Source organism: Pseudophryne corroboree, chromosome 1, assembly GCF_028390025.1.
Source record: "Pseudophryne corroboree isolate aPseCor3 chromosome 1, aPseCor3.hap2, whole genome shotgun sequence".
NCBI lineage: Eukaryota > Metazoa > Chordata > Amphibia > Anura > Myobatrachidae > Pseudophryne > Pseudophryne corroboree.
The window spans coordinates 465,689,358-465,704,446 of record NC_086444.1 but is presented as its reverse complement, the minus strand read 5'-3'; the positions used below and the strand labels follow the sequence as shown (position 1 = coordinate 465,704,446).

At 41.8% G+C, this 15,089-nt stretch overlaps 1 protein-coding gene across 8 annotated transcripts in view; it reads right to left on the bottom strand.

Annotated features, from left to right (window-relative positions):
* LOC134904169 (spindlin-Z-like) overlaps positions 1-14,009 on the bottom strand; it is a 108,835-nt gene extending 94,826 nt beyond the window's left edge. For 2 of the 8 annotated variants that reach the window (XM_063914547.1, XM_063914529.1), the window contains exons 1-2: positions 13,608-14,009; positions 11,006-11,064 (exon numbers count right to left, since the gene is read on the bottom strand). The gene's annotated coding sequence lies outside the window, so the exon portion shown is untranslated. The other 6 variants (XM_063914574.1, XM_063914538.1, XM_063914555.1 and 3 more) reach the window with 5 other exon arrangements.
* Between the last annotated feature and the right edge of the window lie 1,080 nt (positions 14,010-15,089).

The following is a 15,089-nucleotide window of genomic DNA, read 5'->3' as shown; positions in this document are numbered from 1 at the left end:
TCAAAGTCTAAACTTGGCCACATCAGGCAGTGTATGCCCTACCATGGCCACAGTAGGAGTGCAGATATCATGGCCAATACATGCGAGAGAGCTCACAGTATATGATCACAACTATCTGCTGGGTTACAAGCTGCCAGATAAAACACCCGTTGGTTTGACACGTATTTTATCTGCACATGTATACCCAGCTTTAGACTTTCTGTCCCAGATAATATGATTATTCTGAAAAGATCTTCAGAATGCAGTTTTTGCTAGTCATACCCTAGCTACGAGTAAAAGAATGGTAACAATTCTCAGGTTAATATGTAATGTAGAAACGAGAAAATAGTATTTCATTTCAGCACCTAAAAAGTTTGAGCCTGCAAATCTCTAAACCTTCTGGCAGATGTAACTGCTACTAGGAAAACTACCTTCAGTGTTATCTACAGTATCTCAGGAACTTCAAGCATTGTTTCAAACTGTGCTTCCATTAGTACCTTGGGGGTCATTCCGAGTTGATCGTAGCTGTGCTAAATTTAGCACAGCAACGATCATTCACACTGACATGGATGCAGGGGGACGCCCAGCACAGGGCTAGTGCTGGCCCCCCGCAGAAGTACAAAGGCATCGCAATTTGCACTTCAGGAGTAGCTCCCAACCAGCGCAGCTTTAGCGTGCTGGTCGGGAGCTACTCGTCGCTGCGTGTGATGTCTGCGTTGGCCGGACCGTGCCCCTAAACGGCGGCTTAATGCCACCATCCAGTCCCCTCCCGCCCAGCGACTGCCTCAGAGGCGATCGCTAGGCAACGACGGCTGGCATGCGCGCAGCTCCGACCCGAACGCTGCGAGAAACTGCAGCGAGCGATCGGGTCGGAATGACCACCCTTGTACACTAAACTGAGCTCCCACAGAGCAAAAAATGACCTCAGTGTGGCAGAAAATTATTTTCATTGGACTTGAAGAAGTGAATGGTCAATTCTTCTGAGGACAACTTGGTTCCTAAGAAAACACTCAATGTTGATAACTGCTCCTTGAGTGTGGCTAAAGCATGACACATACTGTAGAATATCAGACATGTGGAATAGGTGTTCTAGTTGTATTTACAATATAAGGGTATATTCAATTAAAGTCTGATCCATTCATACATGCATTTGTAGGAATGGATCCAACAGGACCCATTCAATGGATTTGACAGTTACCGACAATCTCAATCAGACTTTAAAAAAACGTTGGATTGTGGAGATGAGGGAACTGAGGGGAGAACAGCGGGGAGAACAGGAACCCAGCGGCTGCAGCAGCGTAGCAGGATGGGGCACCACCACCAGACCTCACGGCAGCATCCACGCGCCTCCAGCAAGCGGGACCTTGCTTGCTGGAGCCGGGTGGATGCTGCCGTGAGCGGTGGTGGGGCACCATCCTCCTGCTACGCTGCTGCAGCCAATGGGTTACTGCTCTTCCCGGTCTCCTCCTCTCAGCTCCCAACAGCTTCCAGGCCAAACCAGACAGGTTTGGCCCAGTCACGACCGTGTCAATCCGCCTTTTTTGAAAGTCGGATTGACATTGTTGGAAACGGGACAAAAAGCTGTCGGATTTGGCCCAGTTTCCAATAGCAGCACGTGGATTGGCGTTTATTCTGCAGATCCACGTGCTTTTCGACATGTCAGAAAGAAATTGTGAAAAGGGGGGGGGGGGGATATTCAATTGTGCTTATTTATTGCATTTGTCGCACCCAGAAAGGTCAGGGTTAGCCATGTAAAAGCAGCTAAACTTGACCAAACCGATGGGTGCGGCGCAAAAAGTCCACTTTCCACTTATTTCAGCTCTTTGCGATGCGATCCGAAATGCTGGCACCAGCAGCTGATAGCTCCCGAATGGAGAAACAATTGAATAGCCCCACTGGACTCCATCTACTGGCTGTAGGCTGTGCTAACGATTGAATCTCGCCCTTTAAAGTAAACAGCTCAAAAACGAAATACTATTGAAAGATTTTTTTAACTCATCTGCACAACTATACTAATTACAGACACTGTTATGCCATCTCTGAGAAGTTCCATTTAAAATTCCATGCCACGAAACATAGCTGCTTTATATTTGGGTGAAAGACATGACCTTGAGCAATATATTTAGACAAAGTGGTAGAGTCGACAATACCAATATGATAAAAAGGACAAGGCTACACATACCAACAAGTCACATTTTTAAAAAAAGCAGCTAATTTGAGCTTCTTATTAGGGTCAGCAGACAATCAGGTAAATATATTATCGAAAAGGGCAATTGTTTTGGGTGGCAGAGCAATGGCTCCTTCCTCAGTTCAATATGATGTTATACAGGTTAAGTATCCCTTATCCAAAATGCTTGGGACCAGAGGTATTTTGGATATCGGATTTTTCCGTATTTTGGAATAATTGCATACCATAATGAGATATCATGGTGATGGGACCTAAATCTAAGCACAGAATGCATTTATGTTACATATACACCTTATACACATAGCCTGAAGGTCATTTTAGACAATATTTTTTATAACTTTGTGCATTAAACAAAGTATGTGTACATTCACACAAATCATTTATGTTTCATATACACCTTATACACACAGCCTGAAGGTCATTTAATACAATATTTTTAATAACTGTGTGTATTAAACAAAGTTTGTGTACATTGAGCAATCAGAAAACAAAGGTTTCACTCTCTCACTCTCACACAAAAAAGTCTGTATTTCGGAATATTCCGTATTTCGGAATATTTGGATATGGGATACTCAACCTGTATTACATCATATGGCGATAAAGAGGAGTAGTTGTCCAAAGCAACCAAATCAGTTTCTACAGTAACTATTATTTATGTATTACAGACATTGAAATAACCATTAGAAACAGATTTGTTGCTTTGGGCAATTAGAACACATTCTTTGCAAAGGGGTCAATCCATAGCAATGGTCCAGATTTAAATTAATTGGTATTTTGACCATTTTTTTTTTTAAATTTAAATTTGTGTGTGATGACCCCTGTAGGTTAGTAGTCAGAAATCACCATTACATTATTTTTATTTACCCGTTTCATGGTATATGACTTTTTTTTCACTGCTGCAGACGTTTGGGGTAAATGCAATATCTCAGCTTATTAAATCTTGGGAGAGAAATAAAGTATCAATCATCTTCTAACTTTCATTTTACAGGCTGTGCTATAAAAAAAATACAGAAACTGATTTGGTTGATACTTATCTCTCTCCAAGATTTGATAAATCTCCCCCATATTGAGCAGCACATACATAGCATCCTTTGCCTAAAGCACTGGGAGATGACATGTAATAGTGGTGCCCTCAAGAGACTGGGCTATGCTCTGGAGTCAAAAGTACGCATGGTGCAATTACCACATACTGTAATCTGAAGACCAACTCCAAAGCAAACCAGAAGGACAATTGTTTTTTTTATTTTTCTTAAAATCAGCATAATCTTAATTTCTAAATATTAATAATAATTATAAAAAAAATTAATACACGTTTACCTAATCCACAAAGCATGGTCACCATACAATATAAACAAGTTGAATGTTGGTGGCGGAATGCTCTAATACACTTTAATAAAAATTGATTAAAAATAAATAAATAAAATAGATTTCCATGTCACAAAAATGTATAAATACATGGAACAAACAAAAAGGCTCCATAAATAAAACATAGAATACAAATATTAAAAGAGTATATTATATTAGTACTATGTTTAGCAAACTGGGTGCCATGGCACCTTGGGTGACTTAGGGCAATTGCAGGATAAATTCAAATTATTTATGGTCAATGTAATATGCAGAACCTGTGCTCATGACTACCCATCATAACATATGTGGGAAAATAAAAGCAAATCCTGTCCCTCACCACATAACTAAACCCACGTATGGCATATAAAAAACAGCTAATTTAAATATTTTTTCTGAATTTCTCCATATGAAACTTTTGACCTAGAGGATCATAAAAATAAATAAATTGAATCACTAGTGTGACACGCTAAAAAAAAAAAAAAATTAAATTTAAAAAAAATTGGAAACCACTATTAGTGAATACAGTGAATTGAATAGAATGTAATCAATGTCTAATGAAGACATATAAGAAAATAACAAAAAGGTTAAAACAAAATTAGCCATATTAAGCCCCGCCATGTACAGGTAGTTTGAAAAAAAAAAAAAAAAAAAAAAAAAACACAAAGGAGTGCTACAGTACTTTTGTATAGACGCTTCATCCAAGTCCATCCTAAAAGATTTAATAAAATTTGTGATGAAATACACACATAGGGAGGCGGTTTGTTTTGTATCCAGATCTGAAGGATACTTTTCAGTAAAGACTGCCAGCAATAATTTACGAATTGGAGTCCACAGTAACTCTCGGCAGAGGTGCACCAAAAATGTCCCAGGCTGGAGTCAGAGAGAAGGTACTCCTCAGAAAATCAGTAAGGGGGCAACTATAGAGGCAAATGAAAAATCTGCTCTCAAGGATCCATACTTGGGTACAAGAATGAGTGTCTGAGATACAAATTTTGAAATGAAGATAGTATGCCTGATAAATGTTTAGAAGCATTTCAGTATACGTGAACATGGGTAAGAACTTAGTAGAATAGAACAATGTTTTAAGGAGAATTTCAGTAGAGAAGGAGGAAAAAAATAATTTAACCATTTCACTGACCCTGCACATAGGTCTTGTCATAATCAACATTTTGTCTTAGGAACATGTTATGTGACAAAAAAGCCTTGGTACCCAGAGGGTGCCTGGAGAATAAAGAATCAAAAGGTGGCAGTTCAATTGTTTTGCGCAATCCCTGCTGGACATCTTTACGAATAGTTGTCCGATGGAACAATTCAATTGTTTCTCCATTCAGGTGCACATTACTATTGACGCGCCTAAATGCACAGAGAACACTTACACACAAAGCAGCTAAACCCATCTAAAAGTGGTTGTGGTGCCCAAACTACTAATGTTTCCCCCCACAGCTATAGGTGTCTGGAGCAGCAACTGAACTGCTGCATTGGGTGCCCATTCATCTAGGCACCCAGAACAATTCAATCGCCCCTAAAGAGTTTATACTAATCATGTAAAGGCAGAAAATGAGCCATATGATTCTTCTAATGTTGGGGCTTGTAATAAGAGTACATTTAATTATAAATCTACACAGGCCATACCATACAATTAAAGGGGGGTGAATAAATTGTACTGTGCGCCCCCTGCTGGGCATCTACAGTTGTGCTCATAAGTTTACATACCCTAGCAGAATTTGTGATTTTCTGGCCATTTATCAGAGAATATCAATGATAACTCACAAACTTTTCTTTCACTCATGGTTAGTGGTTGGGTGAAGCCATTTATTGTCAAACAACTGTGTTTACTCTTTTTAAATCATGATGACAACAGAAACTACCCAAATGACCCTGATCAAAAGTTTACATACCCTGGAGATTTTGCCTGATAACATGCACACAAGTTGACTCAAACGGGTATGAATGGCTACTAAAGGTAACCATCCTCACCTGTGATCTGTTTGCTAGTAATGTGTGTGTGTGTGTGTGTGTGTGTGTGTGTGTGTGTGTGTGTGTGTGTGTGTGTGTGTGTGTGTGTGTATATATATATATATATATATATATATATATATATATATATATATATATATATATATATATATAAAAGGTCAGTGAGTTTCTGGACTCCTGAAAGACCCTTGCATCTTTCATCGAGTGCTGCACTGACGTGTCTGGATTCTGAGTCACGGGGAAAGCAAAATAATTGTCAAAGGATCTGCGGTAAAAGGTAACTGAACTGTATAAAACAGGAAGGGATATAAAAAGATATCCAAGCAATTGAGAATGCCAATCAGCAGTGTTCAAACTCTAATTAAGAAGTGGAAAATTATGGATTCTGTGGAAACCAAATCACGGTCAGGTAGACCAACAAAAATTTCAGCCACAACTGCCAGGAAAATTGTTCGGGATGCAAAGAAAAATCCACAAATAACTTCAGCTGAAATACAGGACTTTCTGAAAAAAAGTGGTGTGGTTGTTTCAAGATGCACAATAAGGAGGCATTTGAAGAAAAATGGGCTGCATGGTCGAGTCGCCAGAAGAAAGCCATTACTACGCAAATGCCACAAAGCATCCCGCTTACAATACTCCAAACAGCACAGAGACAAGCCTCAAAACTTCTGGAACAAAGTCATTTGGAGTGATGAGACCAAAATTGAACTTTTTGGCCACAACCAAGTCGACCTGTCATTGGCTACAGCAGAATAAAGTGAAGGTTCTGGAGTGGCCATCTCAGTCTCCTGACCTCAATATCATTGAGCCACCCTGGGGAGATCTCAAACGTGCAGTTCATGCAAGACAGCCCAAGAATTTACAGGAACTGGAGGTTTTTGCCAAGAAGAATGGGCAGCTTTACCATCTGAGAAAATAAAGAGCCTCATCCACAACTACCACAAAAGACTTCAAGCTGTCATTGATGTTAAAGGGGGCAATACATGGTATTAAGAACTGGGGTATGTTTTGATCAGGATCATTTGGGTAGTTTCTGTTGTCATTATGATTTAAAAAGAGTAAACACAGTTGTTTGAAAATAAATGGCTTCACCCAACCACTAACCATGAGTGAAAGAAAAGTTTGCGAGTTATCATTCATATTCTCTGACAAATGTGCAGAAACTCACAAATTCTGCTAGGGTATGTAAACTTATGAGCACAACTGTATATGAAAAGGCATCTACTGGAGCTATTCAATTGTTGCTCGGATCAGACACCTATTAGCCGCAGCACACACAATTGAACTGCTCCGATAGACGCCCATTCATAGAGATGCCTGGTAGAGTGCGCACATCACAACTGAATCACCCCAAAGTGTTTAAAATGTTTTAAAAATTGTTGATTAAAGTAAGCTGAAAGCTCACCAGAAGCAAATACAGAATCATTAGGCTATGTAAAAGATACTTAAGTGAAAACATTTTAACTAGTGACTGTGCTATATTTGTGCTCAGGATAGCCCATAGAAAAACAGTTATGGACGTTCCATTGAAGTTTCATTCAGATGGTGCCTCTGCCTTTAAGATCACTTGTGAGGCAGGGATCTGTTACAAAGGCAGGGTGGATGCATAAGCGAAAGCATAATGATGTTAGCTGCCCAACTCCTGCCAAGTCATTGGGAATACAGCATGTGCTGTATGTCGATACCCTGAGTTCTCCTGGGCAGAGGTAAACTAATGAACGTGTGCTTTAGTCTACTTTACTGAGCTGTAGGAATTGAATGCGTACAGTTCAAAAACCTGCTCGTGGAATAAAAAGAGCATGTTATGTCTTAGTAAGAGTGAGCGTTCATTGGAATTTTCTTGTTTATATAATGTTATTGCAACACTTGACTACCCAAGCATGGAAACTATAAAAGTAGGAATGGATTGCTAAAGGAAAACAACCAGATTTCTAGTTTTCCTGCTTCCATGAGTAACACCATTTAGAATCAGCTATAGGACATCTTAAATACTAAGGATGATAAGCACAATAGAAATAGTTTGCTTATTCTTCTGTAAAGGCATAAACCTCTATGTAAACAGCCAAAAAAAAATTAATTTCTGATATTTTGTGGTTTTAGAATGGAGGAGAAGTGAAGTGGATATTAGTAAGACTATTGTAGCAATGGTATTATGTGACTTACTTCAGAGACGCAAGATCAAATCTACATGTTGGCTACACGAAAATGTGCTCCGGGGGTGGTGGTGGGGCAATGACTACATTGTGGGATATGCATGTTAGGGAAGCCATGCACCTCCACATAAAATATAGGTTCCACTAATCTGTTGTATCTCAAACAATTACCTTTCATAGACATCCCAGCATCTGTGCAGAAAACAGTTGAAGGTTCTATGGTACTCTCCTTTATCAGCACAGAGCATGCTGATCCACAAGAATTATATAGGTTATGTAGGTTTCTCTGAAAAAAGCTCAATTTTAATGAAACGCGTAGTACAATAGCTTCACATTTAAATTAAGCATCAGTAAAATAAATGGACCATATCAGCTGACAGTAAGCTAATAAAAATAAAATACTGCCATGCAACCAATATATTAATCCATACTGTCTATTCACGTAACAGTTTTCAAATTACACTTATATTATTTAGCACTTTACAGAGAATATTTAGTCGTCCATATTAGTCAAAGCCAATATACCCTTTAGAGGATATCACATTGCTGCTAATTTATATTTGAAAGAGGTCAAGGAATTACGTAATGGGTAGTAAAGAACTGGACCAACACAATATCAAAATACTCATACAGAGGCTGATTCACAAGCAACTTTGCACCTGCAACAAACCAAGGGATGCAAAGATATTTGTTTTATTAATGCAGGACACTGACTGCTTTTGCATGTAACCCATACATACTGGACAACTTTAAATCACAATTTAGATTTAACTTTGGACACTTCACCCTAATCAAAATTTCACTGCACGTCACATCTGCCCCACCTGCAGTGCAGCATGGTTTTGACAAGGCTTAATGTTACTTGCTTTTTTGCATTGCTCCCAACTCAATTAGCCCCATAATGTGGAAGACACCTGCAAAAAAAACCTAGAACCTTATAAGTTCTTTGCTTAACTGAACCTTCAGCCACTTATTGACAAGAAATGTAGCAAGAGCATTTTTCCTTCCAAACGCAAAATTCATAGTGATCATAAGGGACTTATAATTGCCGAGTTCACATGTGCTTCTGTACAGATACGGAATGCATAATCATTACAGAACCTTGTAGATCAGTATGTTTTAGGGACTAAAACCACTAGGGAAGGCCAGAACTGTTCCGATTTCACAATTACACTGTAAACTCTAGTATGCCCTGATTTTCCCCATGGATGTGTGTCTATTTCTATAGTAATCAGTAAGACTCCCGTCTGAGGGGTGGCTGGTTCTTTTTTATTAACACAATGTACTACTATAATGGTTTTACTTGACTTCGCTGTGAAACTATCTTGGTAGCGGGCACAAAAATCAACCCTCAGCTTAGTTAACAGTTGGTCATTATTACAGATATATCTTAGCATCCCTTACATGTACATGTTTTACTAATACCATTTATCCCACTTAAAAATCGTATCTTTCTTGCACAATAGTGTAGCTGTTTCAAGTTAATGCAGTAAGAATACAAATCCTAAAAATAAGTATGTGTGGGCTCTATTTAAAACTAAAAAGGATGTAACCAATAACTGCACATTTTTAAAGATACCAATTTTACTTGGAAGAGGTAATGTTTATATATGTTTCCAAAATCACATTTCATAACAGTAAAACGCGTGATTTTGCACATTGGCTAGCACTGCTACCTGAAAGCGATGTGGGTAATACATTTTCCTCCCGACCAAGACCTTGACTGTGTGGAATTTCTATTATTTCCCAGTGTTTGCATGGGTTTAGTCAGTGTGGTCCCTGAAACACTCCAAACCAGAGGTTTTCCAAACGCAGTCCTCAAGGCACCCCAACAGGCCAGGTTTTAAATGTATCCATGCTTGGCCACAGGTGACTTAATTAGCACCTAAGTCAATTTGATTTAACCATCTGTGCTGAGCCATGGATATACCTAAATCCTGGACTGTTGGGGTGCCTTGAGGACCGCGTTTGGGAACCTCTGCTTCAAACCAAACTGATAGGTTAATTGGCTGATGACTGAAATGGGTGTGTGTGTGTGTGCGTGCGTGCGTAAAAGCATATTAGTATATATACAGTCCAGTAACGATCGTGCCTCCCTTGAACACGGTAATTAGCCATAGCTTTTAATGTCCATTGTTTAGCTTTTCTTACAGCGATTATTAACTATTTGATCTAGCTGGTGTCTGGTACTAAGGGGCTCTGTAACCAAATTTCACTGTTTTGTTTTTCTTAGTTACAGCTCGTGTTGACGCGAGCTCTGGCTTCCCGGTTTCCATGGCTACACGGCGCCGCGTCATCAAGCCGCGTCAGTTGTGCGCCAGTTCCGGGTCCCGGGGGCGCGACCGTGGGCGGTTCTCCCTCACGGCGGGCTTCTCTTAGGTATTTAGGTAAGTAGTGTTTACACGGTTTTATTTCTGTTCACCTTGACAAAGGGGCGTGCGAGCCCCGAAACGTTGGTTGGATTTGCTGATGTGAATACACGATTTGCACTGTTAAGCCTCTGAGTGCCGCAGGCCCTTTTTTGCATTTTGATATATGGAAATGTATAAAGTAAGCTCCTAAAGGGCATGAACTGATATGAAGGACATTCTCTGCACCGCGTTCCATAGTTGGTGGCATAGGTTCTTAAACTCAGTGCTCAGGACCCCAAACAGGTAAGTTTTCCAGGTCTCTTCACAGAATCACAAGATGAACATGAAGCTACCCATGTAAATTTTCCATAGGAAACACACAATCAAACTCAACTTTCATGTATGCTTCCTGATGTAGTTTGTTAAATGCCAGCCATGCATGACCCGTAAATGCTCACATCAAATCGGAACAGAATGGACTTGACAAAACGAACAGTGATACCACTTTCAGACAGAAATCCCAGCTTTTACCTGGCATTTCAGTGTCGGGTCATTTTGCCGGTTCCTGCCCGACCCTCCTTTCACACAGACAAGCAAATTAGAATTAAGAATTTCTACCCAGTAATTTGCCGATCAAAACAGGTATTTCGCCTGTGTGAAAGTGTCAACCCGGGTAGAAATTCCCAGGTCTCCAACCCTGGTAAAGTCCTGGGTTAAAGTCCTGGGTTGAAGTCCTGGGAATTTCAACCCGGGTTGACCTTTTCACACAGAAAAAGGACCTGTGTTTACAGTCAAAATTACCAGGTAAAACTTCTTCACCCGGTAATTTCACTTTCTGTGTGAAAGGGTTACTATATAGACATGGTTGAATGTTTAAAAAGAATGTCAATATCAGTACATGTGTAGTCGTTTTAAACCCATTAACACATTGTTTAGTTGACCAATACTCAGTTTGGTTGGTTTCAACGAATCTGGCAATTCAAAAAAAACTAATTTTAACATGTACTCACCAAAACAGTTATTCTTTACAATGAAAGAGAACCATCTATATCCGCATTTTCATCAGGGACTGATAAAAAAATAAACAAAAAATGCATCAAACATCTGAATAAAAGTCACATTTAATCACTTTATTCAAGTCAGTGTCGCAATTTAATTTACATTTTGGGACCCAAGTTTCCACAGAAGACAATGGGACAAAGTAGACTATGCTACTTTGAGTGATTTCGATGTATGAATGTACATAAAACCTCTGTATTGTAGGTTGTCTGCCAGCATAAAAATCTGATTGCCAGATGAACTTCAAATGCGTGTATCAGATTGTTGGACAGTCTGGATGTAGTCAGTAAGGGTGTTTCTGTGGTCTTTCTGATGGCCTAACACATACGTGCAATGCCATTTTAGATTATAAACACTAGCTTACTACGAACAGCTTCTTTCCGCAGGCAACTATCATGTTAAACTTGACTATTGCCTAGACCACCCCACATCTACACGGAAGACGCTACTTAAGCACCCGCCATGCTTCCCTTCTCCGTGTTGTGTTATGCTGCGTTATGTCGTTGCCGTTCTAGTGTGTTGTCTGAGAGCTGTGGTTATCGGAAATAAATTCCTTGTGTACTCTGTATTCGGTACTGATATACTTGGCAATAAAAAGGATTCTGATAGCAACTACATATTAAACCCTTAAATCATGGATTGGGTTGTTTTTTTCTCCCAAGTCCTTAACAACTCAAGACTAATAAAATTAGGCGGCTACTTAAGCTTAATAAAAATTTACGACTTAATCTTATGGCATAAAACATATCACAACGGTGACTTAAAGCTATATATCAAGTGCAGTACCAATAGTAAAGTAAAGCTATTTTATGGGACATATTTTCCTTAAAATCATGATTACTTCATTATGCATTTGAAGGTAAAAGTATGCAATTACTGCAATAGTACTACTACTACTAGTTTGGGATTGTGAGAAGAACAGTAAGTGCTAGAACTGGTAATAACTAGTTATTGAACATCAACACAAATCTGTAATACTGATGAGTACAATAAAATATAAGCTACTGTATGTTACCAGAAACCATGCTCCATTAACTTATGCATTTTCTGAAGCATTTCCTCTCTAAGCAATACAAACAAAACAGTCACATACTAATAAACAAAAGAAGTGTCTGACCAATAACAAAGCAAAAAAAGTCAAATTGACAAACAATAATAAAAATAAATACAAATGATTTCTGCTTGACAAACTGACAAATGGTTGCACGCTTTTGTTGTGCTCGGAAGTTGTACAACTTACAAAGTTCATTGAAATGCATACAATCAATTACTGGCGTATGACACCACATTCTTCTCTACAGTGAAGATTTAAAACGAGCGCTGCTATTGTTATTTTTGTAAAGATGATTGATTCATCATGGGGGGGAAAAAAAAAAAAATCAGGCAGATGATTTAATGAATTTCAGGATAGTAGAAGTGATGCCACACTTACAATGGGAAGAAACAGCGACAAGGTCACAATCATAGCAACATCCTCCCATTTACATGCAATTCTATAGATATTGTGGTATTCCTTGCACAATATTACACAGAGACCAGATTTTATATGTGGAAGATTCAGTAAAAGAGCAGTAATCCCCCCAGCAGCACACACCTGGGCAGTACATATGGGGGGGGGGGGGGGGGCGGAAATCTGATCCATTGCTTGCAGCTGGAGCACAATGATCGCTGCAAAGAATGCACTCCAGCAAGACCCTTCCTTCTCACACACACAGAACAGGACCAGGGGGACATGCACCCACTATGCACAGGACCACTTGCTGGCACAAATAAGCACAAGTGCGTTTTCAATGCCAAAAATGTTGGTGCATCACTCCCCTCCCCAAATTGCAAACATTATAAAGCCAGCAGCAGCACCAGGCAGGGCTGTGGGTACCTGGGCCTGCTGCTACCACACTCCTCACTTAGCATGCCGATGCCTGACTGAGGTCCACGCACAGTGCAGCAGGCAGTGTGCGGGGTGCTTACCCTAGGAGCTGGGGTGCAGGAGCCCGTCTCCCTGTGCTCAGAAGTGGACTCGGAGGAGCAGGAAGCCCTAACAGCCGCCGGGATTGTCAGCCATGTTGTATGTGTTGGTCCAGTATTTACAAACCTGCAGCAGCGACTCAGCCTGAGAGAGAGACGAGGGGGGAGGGGGCGGAAGGCAGCAGCAGCAGACAAAGGAACCCGGAGCCTGAGACACAGACAAGACGCGCACACACAGTGGCCGGCTCTCTCCCCGCCCGCTGCCTCTGACACTCCGGGGACTCTGCTGCCGCCATCCGCAGCACAACCAGTGACCGGAGCACACACGCGGCAGCACTGGGGTACAACCGGGCACCCCCAGCCCAGGTGTAACAATACAGACAGCTGCCTTACGTCATACAGTCTAAAGGCATTGTGACGTCACATGCTGAAGAGGAACACAAGGGGGCGTCGCTGCGCGCCAGGGGAGAGTTGGAGATGTGTATGTGTTTGTGCGGAGCTGAGAGCAACAGGCTGATAGCGGCAGAAGTGTAGGTGCGGGCGGAGACAGAAAACAAAGAGCAGCGCGGGCGGGTGGGCGCCGCTTACCTGGGGCACATAGGATGTGTTTCCCTCCAATCCCCCTGCAGGTGATGGCTGCGGCACAGTGCTCCCCTGCGGCCAGTTGCCCCAATCCTCCTCCTCCCTCCTTTGTCAGACTCCGTCACCAACAGTGTGTGCTGCTATGGAAGAGCAGCTCCCGCCTCACTCCCCCTGAACTTCCAAGCCCTCCGCACAGACACTCCAGCGCTCGTTCCCTTCCCTTACCCCCTCCCTCTCCACACACTGCCAGATTTGGAGCTGGCTGCTACTATACGGCCGCCTGTCACTCTGCTGCCAGGACCAGGCCTCGCCTTCCTGCCAAATACTGATCCCTCCAGAGCTGCTGGACCCCTCCCCCCTGTGTTGGTGCAGGACTGGGCTGCGGGACTGAACTGAGCATGTGCGTGGTGCTCATTCAGGAGATACATAGTGCTGTGAGAGGCAGTCTATTCAATTAACATCACCTGGATCCTGTAATTAAGAATAATTACATATTATGCTTTATGCTGATCAGATGAGATATCAGCCTGCATAACATTCATTTCTCTGACGTCCTAAGTGGATGCTGGGGACTCCGTCAGGACCATGGGGATTAGCGGCTCCGCAGGAGACAGGGCACAAAAGTAAAAGCTTTAGGACTAGGTGGTGTGCACTGGCTCCTCCCCCTATGACCCTCCTCCAAGCCTCAGTTAGGTTTTGGTGCCCGGCCGAGAAGGGTGCAATCTAGGTAGCTCTCCTGAGCTGCTTAGAATAAAAGTATAGACTTAGGTTTTTTTTTATTTTCAGTGAGTCCTGCTGGCAACAGGCTCACTGCATCGAGGGGTCCAGAAATCGGCGGCAGAAGGCATCTTGTCTTCAAGAAAGGTAGCGCACAGCACTGCAGCTGTGCGCCATTGCTCTCAGCACACTTCACACTCCGGTCACTGAGGGTGCAGGGCGCTGGGGGGGGGGGGCGCCCTGAGACGCAATGAAAACACTATTTATGGTAAAAAATACATCACATATAGCTCCTGGGCTATATGGATGTATTTAACCCCTGCCATTTTACCTCATAAAAAGCGGGAGAAAGGCCGCCGTGAAGGGGGCGGAGCCTATCTCCTCAGCACACAAGCGCCATTTTCCCTCACAGCTCCGCTGGAAGGACGTCTCCCTGACTCTCCCCTGCAGTCCTGCACTACAGAAACAGGGTAAAAAAGAGAGGGGGGGCACTAATTTGGCATATAAAAACATATATAGCAGCTATAAGGGAGAAACTTATTTATAAGGTTGTCCCTATACATATATAGCGCTCTGGTGTGTGCTGGCAAACTCTCCCTCTGTCTCCCCAAAGGGCTAGTGGGGTCCTGTCCTCTATCAGAGCATTCCCTGTGTGTGTGCTGTGTGTCGGTACGCGTGTGTCGACATGTATGAGGAGGAAAATGGTGTGGAGGCGGAGCAATTGCCTGTATTAGTGATGTCACCCCCTAGGGAGTCGACACCTGACTGGAT